Consider the following 19230-nt stretch of genomic DNA (forward strand, 5'->3'; position numbering starts at 1 on the left):
TGTTTGATACAGAGAAAGTGGAGAAACCTCAGCCAATAACTCGCTCAGCGGACGAAATGTTATGTTGAGTCGGTCATCGTGCTGACTGGAACCTGTTCTGATGGCCAACGGCTTTCCTGAAGCGTATTTTGCTTGGTAATGTGTTGTGTATTTGGCGTTTACATATTTTTGTCCAACCGCTCGTATATCGCCTGTTTATTTCTGGAAGGGTCACTCCACTAGGACATGTTCTTCCTGTGTGACAAAAATAGTGAGTGAGGAAGTGACAGTTGATCAGGACTGAATGTTGGAGAAATGAAGGAAGTGACAGTTGATCAGTGAGTCAGGGTAACTGAAAGAACTGAACGTATTAAGGTAGTCAGACATGTCATGGCTAAACGTTGGAGAAATGCAGTTGTACTTTATAAGGAGACTGTTTCGAAACAACATCGTTGGAAGTTGGTTTTCGAAGAAATTAAATGTGCAGTTTGGAAATATTGTTCACTATTTTTTGAGAAGTTTGTTGGTTCACAGCGGAACTGGAGCGTGTTGAAACAGTTGGCCATCGGCAAGGAATAAATTTGAGGAAGTGTATTAGTTTTTGAAAAGAAGGTTAATTTCAGCAATGGCGGAAGGAGGAGAAGATTGCGACATCTCAGAGACCGTTTTGAGACCGAGAACTCTGCAGTTTTCCATAGAGAAGCGGGCAAAAAGCACTTCCCTGTAGAAAACGATTGCTTCACTGTTGTTGCCATGATTTCTGATACTTCATGAAGAAGACTTTATTTCGAAAATGGAAGCAAAAGAGGGAAGGGCAAGCCATGAATACCTCAAAGAAGAGCCAAGCAACAAAAGATATTTCTAGATCATCATAGAAGACGACGGGAAGAGGGCAGCCGAAATACGTGTAACAGTTAATTATTTAATAGAGCAGATAACGGAACTACTTTCCGTTAGACTTAAGACGAAACAGAGGCTGTGAACGTTATTGTCCTACGGACTTCCAATTGGATATCAACCGATATTGTTGTGTGCATCGAACTGTGAATTCCTTTCACACGTTAGGCAAACTGTGTGAGGGCCTGATTTTCCAATTATTTAGTTTCTTTTTAACTAATAAAGGACCAATCTGACATTTAAAATACACATCGACGTCATTGCTGAAAGTGAAGATATCGTATCTGCTAAATTTATTAACAAAGCATATTCTATACTTCGTGGTACTGGGAAAGAGTTACATGTTTTGTTTACAGTGGGTTCTGCTACGAAACAATACTCATTGGACGACCCATATAAATTTTTGCTGATTAGCTTTCTAATTAATGGGCGTCCACCGTCTTCTAGCTGATATCCAGCTGTCTTCGAGGAACAAGTGAAATGCACTGGCAGCAAGACTACCATCTGCAGTTCTTCACAAGATCAGCGATATTATTTAAGGATTATCATAAAGTAACCATTTTAATTTCTGCATAACGTGATAAAAGACATTCATGAAACTATTAAATTAAAGCTAATACAGACAGCATAGCAGTATTATCTTTGCGTTAAGATTTAACAGCATTACCGATTATATCAATTAACAGCGATATTTCTCTCCCTCAGGCAGTGAGAATTTTCAGTTGTATGATACATCGCAACTTTGGTAGCATTTTAGAGTGTGTATGAAGTAGCATCTGTTCCACATAAACATTACACTTTGTCATTGCTGGAATACTTCCCTTAAATGCGTTTATGGAGAGCTATAATCGAGATTAAAGTCGACGCTTATGTCACTTAAATACTTGAGATTAGAGATATTTCTAGTTGTGAAACATAACAGAGGCTTACATTTAGCTGACAGCAACATTCACGTCAGATTTCATACAGAAATGACATTATCATTTTCTGCACTTACTCACTAATCTTTATCGCAGTTAATTATATTTCCTTAGCATTTCTATCGACGTATGCAACTGACACTTTCAATAGTCACCATTTATTATTACTTTCGGTACGAGTACCTTACGCTACACCGAACTATTAACACACTTCATTAAGGCACATCTGTTAACTTACTATATTCCATTAAAAATTATACCAAACATACCTACGTTAAATTCTTCATTTGTGTGGCCATATTGTCCGCAACTGCTTTACAACTCCTGAGGATATATTTGTTCCGTCGCTATGACTAAAAAGAAAAGGCGTGCTTTTCTCACCAGACGCTTTCCACTTTATTGAAGAAAAGCATCATCAGTGGTGGTAACTTCCGCTTGGTTTTTCGCATGCATCAGGAAATGCCCATTGGGGCCGAAAGACGTGGTACCAAGTAGCATTTCCTGATGTAAGCCAATACCAAGGCAAAAATTTGCACCTCTGATGATGCTTTACTTCTACAGAGCGTAACGCGTCTAGTTAGGAAAACTCGTATTTTCTTGTTTTTGTAACGACGGAACAAGATTACCCTCAGGAATAAATACGCTACTTTTCCACATATCTGGTTACATTAGCAAATAGTTAGCTTCTCACTAATTACTATTACAGTAAATATTTGTAGGCTTTGTATATTTATTTCTATGTGTTGACTGGTTTGTATTCAATGGTTAGTAAGAACGAGACCGATTGAGTGACGTGTGATTTTGCTCAACTTATTCAGGCACAAAGGGAAAGATAGCCATTAGACAATTTCAGAGATTTATTTAGTCGGATTTCAAGTATCTTGGGATAAATCCAAGTGCTAGTCCACACCGCCAGCGCTTAACTCCGGTGATACGACGGGAACCGGTGTCACCTCTGCGGCAAGGCCGTTGGCTGTGACGGTATAATAAACTCTTATTACGAGAGGATAAATGTCAGTTACAGTCGGAGGTTTTCTAGATTACACCAACGATTTACAGGCTCAACTGATGTTTGTGAAATACTTCTGTTAACTAACAAAGTCACTGCAGTTAGATGTTTAGCATTATTTGGGACCATATATGTCGCTACTTTGATCCTGAGGTTAAAAGTTTGGTTACAGAAGGCGGTGAAATAACAAATTTCGTGTAATATCATTAGCTTCTGCAACACGGAAAATATTTTGTATTATCTCCTAACTTAAAGTATTCATTACACAAAAGTAAGTAATTAGAATTAGGTGTGGATGTCATAGCAAACAACTTCCAGGAACCCGTTTAAAAAACTCGGAATATCAACCAAAGCGTCACAGTATACTTCGTCACGAATGAAATCTCTTATCAACAGCCCACCTGAATTTCAGAACTACAGAGATATTCGCATGTACAGTACTAAAAACAAGAATTACGAGTGCTAGCCGGCCAGAGTGGCCGTGCGGTTCTAGGCGCTACAGTCTGGAACCGAGCGACCGCTATGGTCGCAGGTTCGAATCCTGCCTCGGGCATGGATGTGTGTGATCTCCTTAGGTTAATTAGTTTTAAGTAGCTCAAAGTTCTAGGCGACTGATGATATCAGAAGTTAAGTCGCATAGTGCTCAGAGCCATTTGAACCAATTACCAGTGTTAGAGTTTAATGAATCAAATCTGGGCACAGACAGGGATGGAATATCTAGAAAACTCTTTCATAACCTTCTCACTGAAGTAAAGTGTATGATAGAAGTGTTTTCCAATGTATATGAAAGATGTGCCGTCTTAACTACTGTTTCTGTATCAAAGAGGAATGCTTGAATAGAAACAGTCACACAGTTGAATGGAAAAAATGCCAATGCTGTGTCGTCCGAAGTCTACCTACGATTACTTGCACTTAGCCACTGAGGGCCTTTCTTGTGTTATATTACAAGCAGTGCTGCCGCCTTCTTTATTAAACGTGTCACAAAGGTAAGTAAACCTTTTTAACATATTTGTGTGACTTTGTTACTAATTTGTTGGAGTGTTGTGGAACCTTCATTCTGCTATCATGTTACGTGAGCCTGGGGCATATCTGTGTAATAGTGACAGGGAGATATTGTTTTAGCCGTCTACTGCCGTCAAGCCATTTGACGAACTCATAACCTCGGCCTACCGTAGCAACAGTGGCAACTTGGCCTTTACAGAAGTAGCGACGAAGCCTTTACAAAACTGGCGATTTGGGTATATAAAACTGGTGAAAAGGGTTTACAAAGGCATCATGTAACAATGTAATTCTTTTTTTAATTTTCTTAAAGTTTGTGTTCTATGTTTGTTCAGTTGACATATTCCACATCACACGCTTTGTCATGGATGTAGTGTAAGGTATGTAACATGTAACTAACTACATCTTACTCTCTGCCACTGATTTGTGTTAAATATAAACCTTCACAATGCATCATTCACACTGTTTCATTACTGATGAATAACAATAAAGAGTCAATTCCTAATATTTACACCTTAGTGAATCTCAATATCACTCCCGTATGTTGTTCTACAGATTGCTTACTTTGGGTTCGCCATTAGGCTTGTACTGTCGATGCTCTTGAATGAAAGAGGTCAGAAATGTGGCGAGTACAAGACAGATGTTGAGGGCTGCATACATCAGAAATCAAGGTGCTGCTGTTGAGGGTATACTGCTACGCTTCTTTTATACTGCGCTTCTGGATGGGAACAACTAGATATATGGGCTCTGAGGCATGCACTGCAGCACGTGACATGACAGGTCTTAGAATCCCCAATGACTGTCTCCAGCAGGAAGTGAGTTAACATTTCCAACCAGTTTATTACTCCATACCTCTATGTTTAAATACACACAAGCTCTCGGTAAGCACTCCTCTTGTAAAATAGCACTGACAGGGCGAAATGACTCATTGTTGGGTGTCATCTAGCCTTTAACAATGTTCTAATTTCTGACACTGTGGAAGATATAAGACAAAAATTCACTGATGCAGTGTACACAGTTGCAGGTGAGCTACTTTAGAGGAATTATGATGTTTGAAAAATTTCGGTGATGTAGAGCATCGACTTATTTCAGAAATCACATTTCTTCTAAAACAAAAAATTTGCAATTATGTACACTGCATCACTTCATTTTCGTCTTACGTCGCCGCAGTCCCACGAAACACAGCATAGTTATAGGCTAGCTGATCTGAGAAACCCATACACGGTTTGTCCCATGTAAGCAAAATGGTTGTATGCCTGTTTGTCGCATTTCCACCATTAAAACGTGTGTGCTCCATCGAATAAAAGTTGGACATAGTGGAAAGTCAGTATTACGTTTTGTTACCAAGATTCCTTCTATTTGTATATGTTTCTGGTCGTTGCAACTTGTGTTTATGTGCTATTAGCGAGCTGTGCCGTTTAATGTCAATTTCTGTAGCTTTCTTGAAGGCTGCTGCAAAATTATGGTAATTATTAATCATAATTTACACTTCGTAGTTCTGTCCTGTTTTCTTGCTCTGTTGCTACAGACTCGGTGACATGTGAAAGTGTATGAGAACGTTGTTTAGGACATTCCCGGAACTATTAACATTTCTAGATTAGGCTTCTACTACATTCGCCTGAGTTCCAGAAGTTCTGTGCTCATCTCACTGAAAGCTGTGTTACTTTCGACTAAGTATTAATTGGTGTATCGGAATTGTTTGTAGTGTAATTTGTATTGTATGTATTTGTGTTGCTTGTTTGTTGTGAAATTTGTATTGTTTAATCTGCCGTCATGTGTGACAAATGTGAATGTTTTCCTAGAACAAGGGAGTTATATGTCAGCATCTTGGGTTGGTGTTTCACTGGGTTGATTGTATCAGGGAAGCTGATATAGTGCCAGATGAGGCTCGACAATGCAGTTGTAGATAATGTATCCGTGACAAGAAAATCGTGGAACAGGGAAAAAAGGTTTGTGCCCTTCAGGCTGAACTAGAAATGGTGTACTTCGAAATAGACAGGTTGAAGGGGAAAAAAACAATGGGAGCTGGGAATAGGTAACAAGTCGTAGTCAGAAGGAGAAAACCCCTGAAATCACTTTTCAAAATCATGTGAACAATCAGTTTCATTTGTTAACTGAAATAGAACAGCCTCAAACAGTTTTTGAGCACCGTAAGGTGTTGCTCACTCGTAGTAACAATTGTAATGTTAGGTAGGGAGTAAAGTCAAGCAGAAAGAAAAGAGCCCTGCTGTTAGGCAGCAGTCATGGGAGAGGTGTAAACCAATTGCTACAGGATATGCTAGGAGTCGAGTAACAGGTCACAAGTATTATGAAATCCAGTGCTAAGCTTAGCCAGGTTACAGAAAACATAGCGGCCTTTTGCAAAGATTTTAATGGTGAAAACCATCTTCTTATAGTAATAGGAGCAGCAAACAGCCTGGCTAGCAATTCGGACTGTAGTTTTAGGTGTGACCTGGATGTAATAGGAACAGCAACAGCACACACACGTGTGAGGTTTGTTGATGTTTTGCAGCACTTTGACCAGCCCCGGGTTAATACGCCTGTCAACGGTGTTAACAGAGAGATGGGGGGAGGGGTGGAGGGGGAAGGGGTTACTGTTGGCGGAAACTAAATCTCATATCTGTACTGTGCCTGTTGATGCAAATTGGAGTACGGGTTAAACTAGTCATGGCCTACATCTGAATAGGAGGGGGAAGGATAGATTAGTTCATCTTCTTGACGAAAATGTAAGGGGGCCACACACACACACACAAGACAAAATACCTGTGATTACTGGAGTCAGAGGGACACATTTTTTAAGTTAGAGTCAGGTTACAGACCGACAGTATTGAAAGAGATTAAAACAGAACAGTGGCATTATGTCTGTAGTAGTATCCAAAGAAATAAACTTTGGGTATTTCATAATATCATTAGAGGACTGAAAAATAAAACAGATGAGCTTCTAGTATGACTAGAAAATCGGATAAATTATGAAGGTGAAGATGTTTTGTATCTCTCTGAACACCATGTAACCACATGGATGGAGAAGTTAAATTTAAGAGATAACAGATTAGCAATTTATTCATGTAGAGTCAACATGGAAAAAGGAGGAGTTGCTGCTTAAGTAAAAATTGGACACAAAGTAAAAAAAATATTGAAGCAAATAGTTTTTGTGTAGATCATATCCTTGAAGCATGTGCTTGTGAGTTGCTACTGCAAAATACGTCTATAGTAATTGTAACAATCTACAGATTCCCTCAAAGTAGCTTTCAGCTATTCATGAGAATTCTAGAGGCATTATTGAGCTACCTATCAGACAAAAAGAAGCAGATAGTGGTTTGTCGTCATTTTAAGGAAGATTTCTTAAAAGATACAAATAGGAAAAATGAGCTAGAATCTTTGTTTAGTTGTTTCAGTCTAGTATCTGTTGTAAATTTTCCAACTCGTATGCAGCAGGATAGTAGGTCACTTATCGATAACATTTTCATAGACAAGCTCAGGCAGAAACAATGTGTACCCAGTTGTAAATGGGCTACCTGATTATGACGCACAGTTAATGGAAATAACACATATAGCACATTATAGGCTTCAGGCAGGTTCATACATGGCACAGAGGCCTATTGATGCGAACAGGGTACACTGTTTTAAGAGGAGGCTACAAGAAGTAGAATGGGATGAAGCGCACACAGAAAATGATGCTGATGTCAAATTCAGTTTATTCCACCGTAAATTTGCCTCAGTATTTGAGAGTTACTTTCCTAAAACGTTATCAAAAAAAGGCGTTACAAAATCAAGTAAGAAATGGATTACTAAGGGAATTAAGATATCGTGTAGGAGGAAGAGGGAAGTATATGGACAGGCCAGAATAAGTCAGGATCTGACGTTACTTGCTTACTACAAAAGATAATGTAATATTTTAAGGAAAGTATTAATTCACAAGTTGCGAATGTTTATAGCGATCACTTTCTGAATGTAGCATCAAAAGTAGGGTTAAAGGGTTCAGTTGAAGAAGCAAAAATATATGTTAAAATGTCATTCCTAGGACTTTAGATCTTTAGAAATAGCACCAAAATCCCCCACTTATATTAAGGGAATTATAAATATACTGAAAATCTCATTGCTCACTTCATTTTCTAAAATACAAGAGTTATGTATTCAAGAGCAGTCTCACATTAAACTGAAAGTAATTTACTCAGCATGTCACAGTTCGGATTCCAGAACGGTTACTCGACTGAGAATGCTATCTACACATTTACCCATCAAACAGTACAAGCCCTGAATAACAAATTATCGCGAGTTGGAATTTTTTGTGATCTGTCCATGGCATTTGAGTGTGTGGATCGTGCCACACTCTTAGAAAAACTCAGGTTTTATGGAAATGAAGGCTATACATACAGCTGGTTTGAATCATACTTAACGAACAGAAAGCAAAGCGTTGTGCTGAATAACACAAATAATGTTGGGAGGGTGATAAATTCTAGTGAATGGAGTCCCACAGGGTTCAATTATGGATCCTCTGCTGTTCCTTATTCGTGTGAATGACCTCTCACTTAACTTTCAGCAAGCAGAACTAGTACTTTTAGCAGATGACACAAGGGTTATAACAAATCTCAGTTCAGAAAAAGCAGCTGAAGATATTGTTAAGGATGTCTTTCGAAGAATTATTAAGTGGTTCTCAGGAAATGGACTATCCCTTAATTTTGGAAAAACTCACTATATCCAGTTCTGTACACTGAATAGAGTCATACTGACAATTGATGTAGCATATGAACAGGACTCAGGTAACAGGGTAGATTTCTCCAAATTTCTGGGTGTTCACATTTATGACAACTTGAACTGGAAGAAACAAATTACTGAGCTTCTCAAACAATTAAGTCCAGCTTCTTTCGCTCTTCGTATAATCGTTAGTCTTTGTAATAAACAGATCAGCGTCCTAACGTACTTTGCACATTTCCACTCAATAATGTCTTATGGAATAGTTTTCTGGGGTAACTCATCACTTAGACAAAGTATTCATTGCACAAAAGACAGCAGTGAGAGTAATTAGTTTTCACCCAAGGACGTCATGTAGGCACCTATTCACGGAGTTAGGTATTTCAACTGCACCGTCAGAGTACATATAGTCGCCAATGAAATTCGTTATGAATAATCCATCTCAATTTGCGAAGAACAGTGATGTTCATACGTACAACACTAGAGGGAAAATTTACCTTTCCTATCCGTTAATGAAGCTGTTACTTTCTCAAAAAGGAGTACAATATTCAGCAACAAAAATCTTTGATCATTTGTCCAACAACTTAAAGTGTCTGGCAGGTAGCAGATAAAGTTTTAAATCTAGCTTAAAATCATTTGTTTTAGAGAACTCCTATTCCATGGACGCGTTTCTGTTTCAGAACCGGCCAAAAAAAATGTACAGCACATTAATAATATATCGAAGGGATGTCCCCAATAAGAGTGTTATACTATGGTTCTGAGGGAAAAAGATTTCTGGAAAGACTAAGTTAGCAGTGGTCAGATATGTCTTTAAACCGAAAACGCAATATTTCCTAATCCTTGAAGGGCTTAAATAGAAGTAAAATAGAAGATGAGATCAGTGAAGTGTTGTGTCTGCAGTGATAACGAGCTCAACACTTCGTTATATGAAAACATTAATATATCTACATCTGCGTACATAGTCCACAGGCCTCGGTGGATTGTGAAGGGAAGGTGGATATCTTCAGTCGCTATACTCATATCTCTTTCCGTTCCACTGGCGAGTGGAACGAGGGAAAATTCATTGTGTATATACTTCCAATTTCACATGTCTTTGCGGTCCCTACGCAAAACGCACATTGGCGGCAGCAGAACTGTTCTGCAGTCAAAAACAAGTGGCAGTTCTCCAAATTTTCTGAATAGTGTTTTGCGTAAAGTTCGTCGTCTCGTCGTCTTACTTCCAGGGACTCGTATTTGAGCTGATAAAGTATGTCCGTAATACTCGTCTGTTGATCCAACCCACCAGTAAGGAAACTAGCAGCACGCCCCTACGTGGCTGAGATCACGCACACTCCAGCAGAGAGCGGGTCGTGCTGGAGTCCTGTGCACGGTCTTCTTGATAAGTCTCGCAGTATCAAGTGTGGAAGGGGGATTTACTTTGTGTCTGATAATTTATAATTTAAAATTTTGAAAAATATATCTTTTTTTTAATGATTTCATTTATAAGATTCCGTAACTGTTTTAAATTTTTCACTTAAATTTAACCCAAAAATTTAAGCCTTCAGTAGTGAATGTGACTTCAAAACAAATGTTAAATTCATACTTCGAGGCTTTTTCCCCATCTTACATATTTGTATAGTTCTGAAAGGTATGAAATGCTCCGACAATTAAAGATATAAATTTTTTAAAATTTTTTGTGGTGTTCTACTTACTGTAGAAATTACAGAAAATACATTTGTCTTGCTGAAATCGTGCTGAAAGATAATTTCTGGTTCTGTATCTTACTTACATATCAGTACCTATTTTTTTAAAAAAAAAGTATTTTGATAATAAAGGTTAAAAAAATTTAAAGAATTCGTTTCTTTTTAAATTGTTCTTGATGGCGGGCACACAAAGTGCCCCCCCCCCTTTTGTTATGGAAAGAAGCTTTAGTATTTCTAGAGCCAAAACTCCCCCTATTAGTCATGTGCAAATGTTAACACCACGACACGTGCAGCTACAACTGAAATGGTCACGTGACCACGGACGGTGGACGTTGGCGCAGTGGCAGAGCGTTATTTGATCTGATAAATACTGATACTTTCCTCACCATGACGGTGGGAGGGAGCAAATCCTTCGCCTTCAAGAGAACAACTCTTTGGCACGTGTACTGTGGGACAGAGACAAGATGGCGCCAGTGCGCTGGTAAACATTCAGGTGGGCATCCTTGGGTCCACTGGAGCTTGTGCAACGCACTATGACGGCCACTGAGTAACGTACACTTGTTGTAGATCACGTCATCCCTTCATGAAGACCATGTTTCCCGAAGGCAGTGGCATTTTTCAACAAGATAATGCGCCGTGTCACAAGGTCATTGCGATAGAGTTGTTTGAGGAACACAATGGCAAATTTCAATTGATGTGCTGGCCCCCAGCTGTCCAGATCTGAACGCGATCGAACACATCTGAGATGTGATTGAATGTGGCGACAGAGTTGATTACCTCCAACCGGGAATTTACGGAAATTAGGTGACTTGTGTGTGTGCGTAGATGTGATGCCAGCACCAGCGACCTATGAAGATCTCATTGCTTCCATGGTACAACGCGTCGCTGCTTTTATCCATGCTAATGGTTGACATACCGCCTGTTAGATGGATTGTCGTAATGTTCCGACTGAACAGTGCACAAAGCTTTACGTTATTCCTAGTTGTTTAACGCTATCTCTGTGGCAGCACACCGCTAAAACTACATTCGAGCATAATAGTACTTTTCATCATACTCATCTTGATTAACTTACATTTTTCCACACTTAGAACAAGCTGACAATCACAGAAAATACAAATTCGGTCAGTGTCTCCCTTTATCCTTGTACAGAAACTCAACGACTCCTATGTACCACAGCGTCATTGCTATACAGTCAGAGATCGCTACTCACCATAATCGTCTCGTCGTTTGTGATTATAGAGAAATAGAGCTACACTGTCTCATTTCCTTGAGGCAGTCCTGACGATGTCCCAGACGAACGCTCACTGTCGAATACAATTTGGTGAGTTCTGTACTTAAGAAGCCTTCTAGCGACTCACACATCTGGGAGCCTACTCTCGTTATCGGAATTTCGTAGCAGTCTGCAGTGAGGCTACGTGTCAAACGCTTTCCGGAACTCCAGAAAGAATATGAAATCCGCCTGCGAACTTTCATACATAGATCATAGGATGTCATGTGAAACACGGCCAGAAAGAATTTCGCACGAGCGATATTTTCTAAATCTGTTCTGATTTGTGGACATATGTTTTTCTCTCTCAGGGATATTTATTATATTCGAACTTAGAAAATGTTCTAGAATTCTGTAGCAAACCAGAGTTAAGGAATTGGTCTGTAACGCTGTACGTCCGTCCTTTTTCCATTGTTGTATACTAGAGTCAACTACACTTCTTTTTCCAGTCGCTTGGGACTTCGCGCTGAGAGAGATATTACTAATGAGTAAGAGGACGGTATCTTCATCTGCACAGACATTAAGGTTACGCACAGGTGTACAATTATCACACAATTTATTAGAATTGTAGTTTTAAGTGTATCTTAGAACTAACGGACAAGAGAGATGATGTATATAACCTGTAAGAAGTTGTGTCATCTCGAAACAACCGAGCCACACACAACATAACCGGATGTTTAGAAGGTTACAAATACTATACTTAGGAATAATATTTAGAAAAAATAGCACATATGGCTGCAAAAGTAGGATATACTTCCACACGGTGTAGGCAAAACTTGAGACCTACAGATATAGTTTCGAACAAAGGGCGTAAAATGAAAAACTCATAGTTTTAAGCTGTAAAAGCAGCTTAGCACACACTTTTACTTTTATTTATTTATTTTCTATTACCTCAGTAGGCTAAAGCCGAGCCATCATTGGATAACTCTATTGTCTGTCTGTCTGTCCGATTGTTAAAAACGCTTTTTCTCAGGAAGTCAGAGGTACCAACTTGAAAGTAATGCCAAGTACTAAGGTCTGTGGTCCCTTGGCATTGGAGTGAATCTCAGCTTCTAAGTCAATGAAATGAAAAGATACGCCCATTTATATAGCATATTTTCAAACTCGCACACTCAATAATCAAAACCTATAGTACAATTCCTGTACATCTACAATCATGATATTTTGGAAGAATCAAGGTTTCACATTGCAAGTGAAGGAATAATCTGAACTTGTGAATTCGTTAATTATACCACACACCCAAAAGAAGTTGTCATATGTCTCGCTGCTGGTCTGCCTGTTTAGAGGCCTTTTTCTCAGGATCAGTGAAAGTATCACCTCGAAATTACGTCACATACGAAGGTCTGAAGTCCTTGGGTTTGCAAAATATTTAAGCTTCTACGGCAATGCAAAGAAAATATACTGCTGTTTACGAAACATAATTTGAACTAGCAAACTAATTCATGAAAACCTATGGGTTACATCCCGTTGACCTAGATTCAGGAAATACGGCAAGAGATAAGGCTTCATAGTATATATGAAGGAAAAACATCACAAATATCATAATTTGTCATTATATTACTCCAAAAGATAATTTATTCTGTTATCTACATCTACATCCATACTTCGGAAGCCACCTGACGGTGTGTGGCGGAGGGTACCTTGATTACCTGTATCGGTTCTCCCTTCTATTCCAGTCTCGTATTGTTCGTGGAAAGAAGGATTGTCGGTATGCTTCTGTGTGGGCTCTAATCTCTCTGATTTTATCCTCATGGTCTCTTCGCGAGATATACGTAGGAGGGAGCACTGCTTGGCTCTTCGGTGAAGGTATGTTCTCGAAACTTCAACAAAAGCCCGTACCGAGCTACTTGGCGTCTCTCCTGCAGAGTCTTCCACTGGAGTTTATCTATCATCTCCGTAACTCTTTCGCGATTACTAAAAGATCCTGTAACGAAGCGCGCTGCTCTCCGTTGGATCTTCTCTATCTTTTCTATCAACCCTATCTGGTACGGATCCCACACTGCTGAGCAGTATTCAAGCAGTGGGCGAACAAGCGCACTGTAAGCTACTTCCTTTGTTTTCGGATTGCATTTCCTTGGGATTCTTCCAATGAATCTCAGTCTGGCATCTGCTTTACCAACGACCAACTTTATATGATCATTCCATTTTAAATCACTCCTAATGCGTACTCCCAGATAATTTATGGAATTAACTGCTTCCAGTTGCTGACCTGCTTTTTGTAGCTAAATGATAAGGGATCTATCTTTCTATGTATTCGCAGCACATTACACTTGTCTACATTGTGATTCAATTGCCATTCCCTGCGTCAATTCGCTGCAGATCCTCCTGCATTTCAGTACAACTTTCCATTGTTACAATTTCTCGATACACCACAGCATCATCTGCAAAAAGCCTCAGTGAACTTCCGATGTCATCCACCAGGTCATTTATGTATATTGTGAATAGCAACGGTCCTATGACACTCCCCTGCGGCACACCTGAAATCACTCTTAGTTCGGAAGACTTCTCTCCATTGAGAATGACATGCTGCGTTCTGTTATCCAGGAACTCTTCAATCCAATCACACAATTTGTCTGATAGTCCATATGCTCTTACTTTGTTCATTAAACGACTGTGGGGAACTGTATCGAACGCCTTGCGGAAGTCAAGAAACACGGCATCTACCTGTGAACCCGTGTCTATGGCCCTCTGAGTCTCGTGGACGAATAGCGCGAGCTGGGTTTCACACGACCGTCTTTTTCGAAACCCATGCTGATTGCTACAGAGTAGATTTCTAGTCTCCAGAAAAGTCATTATACTCGAACATAATACGTGTTCCTAAATTCTACAACTGATCGACGTTAGAGATTTAGGTATATAGTTCTGCACATCTGTTCGACGTCCCTTCTTGAAAACGTGGATGACCTGTGCCCTTTTCCAATCCTTTGGGACGCTACTCTCTTCTAGACACCTACGGTACACCACTGCAAGAAGGGGGGCAAGTTCCTTCGCGTACTCTGTGTAAAATCGAACTGGTATCCCATCAGGTCCAGCGGCCTTTCCTCTTTTGAGCGATTTTAATTGTTTCTCTATCCCTCTGTCGTCTATTTCGATATCTACCATTTTGTCATCTGTACGACAATCTAGAGAAGGAACTACAGTGCAGTCTTCCTTGTGAAACAGCTTTGGAAAAAGGCATTTAGTATTTCGGCCTTTAGTCTGCCATCATCTGTTTCAGTACCATTTTGGTCACAGAGTGTCTGGACATTTTGTTTTGATCCACCTGCCGCTTTGAAATAAGACCAAAATTTCTTAGGATTTTCTGCCAAGTCAGTACATAGAACTTTACTTTCGAATTCATTGAATGCCTCTCGCATAGCCCTCATCACACTACATTTCGCTTCGCGCGATTTTTGTTTGTCTGCTAGGCTTTGGCTATGTTTATATTGCTGTGAAGTTCCCTTTGGTTCCGCAGCAGTTTCCTAACTCGGTTGTTGTACCACGATGGCTCTTTTCCATCCCTTACGATCTTGCTTAGCACAGACTCATCTAACGCATATTGTTTGATGGTTTTGAACTTTGTCCACTGTTCCTCAATACTACCTATACATGAGACAAAACTTTTGCTTTGAGCCGTCAGGTACTCTGTAATCTGCTTTTTGTCACTTTTGCTAAACAGAAAAATCTTTCTACCTTTTTTAATATTTTTATTTACGGCTGAAATCATCGATGCAGTTACCGCTTTATGATCGCTGATTCCCTGTTCTGCGTTAACTGTTTCAAATAGATCGGGTCTGTTTGTCACCAGAAGGCCTAATATGTTATCGCCACGAGTCGGTTCTCTGTTTAACTGCTCAAGGTAATTTTCAGATAAAGCACTTAAAAAAATTTCACTGGATTCTTTCTCCCTGCCACCCGTTATGAATGTTTGAGTCCCTCAGTCTATATCCGGCAAATTGAAATCTCCACCCATAACTATAAAATGGTGGGTAAATCTACTCGAAATATTTTCCAGATTATCCTTCAGGTGCTCAGCCACAACAGCTGCTGAGCCAGGGGGCCTATAGAGACATCCAATTACCATATCTGAGCCTGCTTTAACCGTGACCTTCACCCAAATTATTTCACATGTTGGATCTCCGTCAATTTCCTTCCATACTAATGCACTGCTTATCGCTATAAACACGCCTGCCCCTTCACTTTCCAGCCTGTCTCTGCGGTATACATTCCAGTCTGAGTTTAGGATTTCATTACTGTTTACATCTGGTTTCAGCCAACTTTCTGTCCCTAGTACTATATGGGCATTGCGACCGTCTATTAATGAGAGCAGTTCTTGGACCTATCTATAGACGCTCCTGCAGTTTATTATTAGCACATTAATATTGTTATTCCCTGTAGCATTTTGCCTACTCCTACCTTGCCGCGTCTCAGGAGGCGTCTTGTCGGGCCTAGGGAGGGAATTCTCTAACCTAAAAAGCCCACATGTGCACTCCACACGTACTCCGTTACCCTTGTAGCCGATTCCTGCGTGTAGTGCACGCCTGACCTATTCAGGGGGACCCTACATTTCTCCACCCGATAGCGGAGGTCGAGAAATTTGCACCCCAGATCTCCGCAGAATCGTCGGAGCCTCTGGTTTAAGCCTTCTACTCGGCTCCTAACCAGAGGACCGCGATCGGTTCTGGGAACGATACTACAAATAGTTAGCTCAGATTCCACCCCGCGAGCTAGACTTTCCGCCTTCACCAAATAAGCCACCCGCGTGTACGAACTGAGGGTGACCTCTGAACACAGACGGGAGGAGTCATTGGTGCCGACATGAGCAACAATTTGCAGTCGGGTGCGAACAGTGCTCTCTATCGCCGCCGGCAGGGCCTCCTCCACATCTCGGATGAGAGCCCCCGGCAAGCACACAAAGTGAACACTGGCCTTCTTCCCCGACCTTTCCACTATTTCCCTAAGGGGCTCCATCACCCGCCTAACGTTGGAACTCCCAATAACTAATAAACCCCTCCCCCCGTGTGCCTGCTCGGACCTTGTTGAAGGAGCGGCCACATGTCCACTCGCAGGCAGAGCGGGCGATGCCACACGGCCAGCCTCCACATTGACCCTCCGCCTCGTGCGCCGCGAACGCCGCTGAAGCCGCCACTCCTCTTGGGGAGAGGGAGGCCCAACCGCGCCCGATACCCGCGAAGATGTCTCGACAGCAGGGACAGTGGGTGAAGCATGTAACACCTGGGGTGTACCATGCGACGCACCAGACTCCCCACTGCCGCTACATTCCGAGGCAGCAGCCTGAAGACGGCTGACCGCGGCCATCAACACGTTAAGCTGTTTGCGAACAGTGGCCAGCTCCTGCTGCGTCCGTACACAGCAGTCACACATCTTATCCATCCTAATAAATCAATTTACTGTAGAGAGTTAATCAACTTTTAACTAGACTGCTAATTCACTAAAGGCGGCTGATTGTTGACTAAACTGTGGTTGCTAGACACTTCTTGTAGAAAACAATGAAAATAGCACTACCTGTCCCTGGACTGTATTGAAATCAAACACTGACACTACTGGCATTATGGCTGACTAAAGGGAATTCTCTCTGACTGTATTCAAAACAAACACGAAATCTATGCAACACTATTACTAGCACTCGACAATTAAAGCTTCCTAAAAGCAAAAACACATTGAGAAGAAGTGACAAGTAAGAAAAATACAGTTAATACTTAAATTAACGTAGCTCGCTGCACAGCAGACGCGACACAGACGGCAGTTGCGACGACACAGTTATTTGTTATCAGACTTTAAACCTAAATTTAGTATATTCTGGAAAGTTTAGAAATTTCGCGGATCGACATCTTTGCCGGTAACACTGATAGTATTAGGCAAAACTGGTCGAATTCTTGACTCCGAGGGTGAATGAACTGTCTACACACGTAATTAAGTTTCTACGGAACCCTCAGAGATCGAGTCCTCCTCTCATGTGGCCAATTGTCACTGTTAATTTACTTTAAAGATATTTCTGGTTAACTAGGATTATTTATGTGCTTAATGTTAACTTACATTACACAGGTGTAACCTATGCGTTTAGTATGCGAGATAAGATTTAAAAATTCGCTGTTATGTTAAAAATACTAATTGTAATGAACTCATCGTACGACTTGCTTTAGACAGAGACAAAGGCAGGGTTTCAGAGAATAACAAATAACTCTTGCCTTAGTTAGTACAGAGTGTACAAACTGAGTCCATGTGCCACTTTGACATGCACTGTGACTCGTTATACATTGTAACCTCCCCACAATTTTATATAAATGAAAATGAACCATGCGTAAACTTCTCACAGAAAATAATAATTAAATGAATTTTTTAAATATTGTAACCTGTGAACAAAATTGGCTCCCAATTATAGTCTCCGTGCAGAAATGCATTCACATTTAATGTTCCCACAAAATTTTATTCCTAAACCCGGAAATAATAAAAAAAAATTCAGTAACCTGGTAAATTTTATGACGACAGCAACGCTGCGCCTCGGCCCTATATTCTGAATAAAAAAAAAGCAAAAATTCTTACCCCAAGACAAACTGCAAATATATCTGCTCTTACATAAAAATTTTCGACACAGCTCCGTGCAGTCCTGGCCTATGCTTTGTGATTCGTCAAAGGAATAACTATTCATTGGAAAAAAATCTTTAAAATTGAAATGAATGCTTTTTTTAAAAAACAATTACTTTATATTATAAAAATTATTATTGGGGCATTTTTTTAAAGAAATTAAATGACAATTAATGTACATTACTAGATATGCGCAAGGCTGCTTCTTTACCTTCTATAACAATACTCATCCTCCAGAGCCCTGACCAGAGTCCCGAGCAGACCAGACAGCCGACACGCGCCGACTGCCGCCGACTCATGCAGACTACTCCAGACTACTGTCGACACGCGCAGACAAGCGCAGACTAGCGACAAGCAACAACTAACGACATACTGCTCTCTGGTCAGAGACTCTCCTATGCCTTGCCTATTGCAGGCATCGCTTATAGCGCATACCTCACCTCTTACAACATCTAGTGATAAGCCAGTATTAATCAGAAAACACCTATAAAAGATTAACACATCAAACTCTCTTTTGATGGCACTAAGCGCTCGCCTCCTCCAGTCGTAAATGTTCAGTTGCAGGAGGGTCACTTAGGAAATGTATGGTCACATTTCACTGGGAATCGTTGTTTACCATAAGTGATTAAGGGGAAAAACAGCAATCTAACCTCTGGCAGCGCGATGGAGATTCACACCTCTCTCGTTCTTGTTTCGAATCTTATGTTTCAACCCATGCTTTTCGTTTTGTTACATTTTTCAGCGCTAAATTATATTTCAACTTTTGGAACATCACTACCTGATGAAAGAAATGTTACATATTACATCTCTTTATTCTTACGTAGAACACATCTCGTAACGTCCTATAAATTATACATATGAGCACAATGTGCAATATAATAGGACATTACGACAATACATACGACACATAAACCCGGGACCATGTGGAAATGTGTTTCCAAGACCTGCGAGTATGTCTCAAAAACATACGACAGAATTCTTACAGAAAAATTACCCTTCTGCAAGGCCATCCCCCAGTCTGCGTAAAGAGGACAGTGTAATAGTGCAGATAGTGGGAGTGGTCCCATCCCCAAACTCTGCAGGTGCTGGCTGAGTAATTTGCATGGAGCCGCGCCCGTAGCAAGATTCTTACGCCGGCGACTACAATTACGGAAGAGTTAGTCGCGGTACGAGTCGGTGTGTCTAATTAAAGCACAACCG

The sequence above is a fragment of the Schistocerca nitens genome, chromosome 4 (genome assembly GCF_023898315.1).
Source record: "Schistocerca nitens isolate TAMUIC-IGC-003100 chromosome 4, iqSchNite1.1, whole genome shotgun sequence".
NCBI classification, from domain to species: domain Eukaryota; kingdom Metazoa; phylum Arthropoda; class Insecta; order Orthoptera; family Acrididae; genus Schistocerca; species Schistocerca nitens.